Below are 2,805 nucleotides of genomic sequence, written 5' to 3' on the forward strand. Positions count from 1 at the left end.
TGAAGCCACTATGATGGGCCTGTGTCCAGCTCACACCCACAATCTACCCAAGGGGGCCTGGATGACTTGAACTTCCCGCACTGGGCCCTCTCCTAACCCTGACAGCTGCCCCAAAGTTATTTTTGGCCTTTCCACTGTTTAAATTTTTTATTCACCCAAAATGAACAAAATTATCTCCCAAACAAAATTGCTCAGGAATCAGAGACCCCAAGAATTCTAGAGGAGAGGATAGAACCAGACAGGCCATTCGAGTGTCTCTCATATTTAAAAAAGGAGGAGGAGGAAGAGGAAAAAAAGAAGGAAGTAGGAGGAAGAAGGAAGAGGCAGATGGAAGAAGGAGGAGGAGGAGGAGAAGAATTTCTCTTCAATGCTCAAGAAATAATGTTTAGTGGGAAAAAAAAAATACAACTTGGAATTGTACGTTCAAGATAATTCATCCAGGTAAAGGAAAAGTGCATAGAACAAAAGATTGGAAGGATTTTTTTTCTCCCCTCGGCTTCTCTATCTTTTTATGTACTTTACAATTTTCTACAGTGAACATGGAATTAACAGGAAAATTAAGTGAAAAATAAAAAAAGAAAGCCTCCACATGACTTTCTCACCTCTTAAAATAATCATCTTATTGCCTTATGTCTTAGTCCTCCTTTCTACAAAAATTTTAAAAGAATTGTCTCCACTCACTGTTTCTGCTACTTCTCCCATTTACTTCTTGAGCCACTGCAATCTGGCCTCCTCTCCAACCTTGGAGGTGACTCCCTCCGAAAGATGGACCAGCAATGACCTCTTAGTTGCCAAATCTGGTGGCTTCTTTTTCTTTGTCAGAGCTCTCTGCAGTATCTGGCATTGTTGGTGCCATCCCTTCCTTCCGGAAGCTCCCTGCCCGCTCCCTGGGCTTCCTTTCTCCTCTGTCCAGGGACCTAATATGTCTGACCGCTTCTGTTCGGTCCCTTCACACCTCAACTTTAATGTTCCCTGTTATTTGGGCCTCTAACTCCGTCCCCTTCTGTACTCTTCCTGAGGGACCTCATTCACTCTTGGCCTCTGGAATCCCATAAACATGGCAGGTCCCAAATTCCAGTCCTGGCCTCTTGCCTGGGACAAGTCAATCCGACTTCCTTCTGAACACCTTTGTTGGACGTCCCTCAAACACTTCAGACTCAACAAATCCAAACGAACCCATTTCTACTTTCCCTCAACCCCAACCAACTCTTCCTGCTTTGTTCCTTCATCCGGGGTAATCCGTGTCCCTTTCTCTCCCACACGCTACACTTTGGTTGGTCACTAATGCTTGTTGGTTCCAATTTGGGAATGTGTCTGGACTGCCTCAGCTCACTGCTGGTGAGTTCTGGCTGTCCTGCATGAGGCCCTCTCTCTTGCCTGGATGATCATAGCAGTCAGGCACCAAATTCTGCTCCAAATATTATGTGGGGCAAATGATAAAGATTGACACAAAATAGGTAAATAAATAATCTGGGGGATTTCAAATTGTGGGGATTGGTATGAAAGTAAGCAGGGGGATTGAGAGGAAATAACTAGGGCGTGGGCAGGAGAGTTCTCTCAGATGTGGTCTCTGACCTGAAATAGTCACCCAAATGAACAATGAAAGGTGCCCTGATGGAACTGGGGCAGTGATGACAGGAAGAATGTGGCTGGGGATCCTACTTTAGGCTGGGAGCCAGGGAAGGCAGGTGAGGAATGAGGGATGAGAATGTGCACGGTGGGAAAATCATCTGTTTCACAAATGAGGAAATGAAAGCTTAAGGGATATGTGACTTGGCCAAGATCCTAGAAACCAGGTTGCCTGACCTCCCCCACTCACCAAATTCTATTATTTACTCCTGGGCTGCCTCACCTGTACTTGAATCAAGAACTTATAAAACTTTCTGGGAACGGAGGGCAGATATAGGCCTCCTAAGAGGCGGCAAGGTGGGGAAACAATTCTTCCCCATCAGAAAAGGGCCCGCGTACCTCCACCTCATTTGTTCTTAACGACCACCGCAACTATCTTAGTGGTTATGACCATGGACTCTGGGGGATAGCGAGGACTGGAGTTGAAATCCTTGCTACACTATTTACAGGCTATGCAACATTGAGGACTTAACTTCTCTTGCCCTCCGGTTTTTTAGTCTGTAAAATGGGAGCGAAAAGAAGCTACTTAGTAGAGTCGCTGTGAGGATTGTATGAGACAAACGCATCTTCCCCAAAGTCTGGCCTTAGAAAAAGGTCTTAATACTTGCTAATTACTATTACTGGGTCCGGGAACTTTTCTAAGCACTTTTCCTATACCATCTCTTTAAACACTCAGAACAACCGTATGCCTTAGGTAAAAGAGAGGCTGGAAGCTGTTAAATAACCCCCTAAGGAAGTTAAGCCTTGAACCTCACCCAGGAAAGGAAGGCTTGGCAAACATGGATGGGTCCCAGAATGTAAGCAGCTAGTTTAAGAACTCGTGACCGGTTGCTGACTCTATACTCAATCAGATCTTTTGATTCCAAATTAAAGGCCTGATAAGATGTAAGCGTCATAAGACAGGACTTGGGAGGTAAAGGGCAGAAGTCCTCCAGAGGAGTCGAGAGACCTGCGTTTGCCCCCGATTGTGGATGAGGTTAATCTTTATTTTATGCCTCGTTTTCCTAATCCGTTAAGAGGGGAAAGAAGAATTATTAGGGTTCCTAGTGTCCTTTCCAACACTGACTTTTCACAGCAGAAGACCACTGCTCAAGTAAAGGATCACTCAAACCCATCCGGCTGAGGTTCATCCTCCGCGGGGCCGGCAATAGGGACGCGTTCCCTTTAAGGAGGCAG

The sequence above is a fragment of the Manis pentadactyla genome, chromosome 4 (assembly GCF_030020395.1).
Source record: "Manis pentadactyla isolate mManPen7 chromosome 4, mManPen7.hap1, whole genome shotgun sequence".
Taxonomy (NCBI): domain Eukaryota; kingdom Metazoa; phylum Chordata; class Mammalia; order Pholidota; family Manidae; genus Manis; species Manis pentadactyla.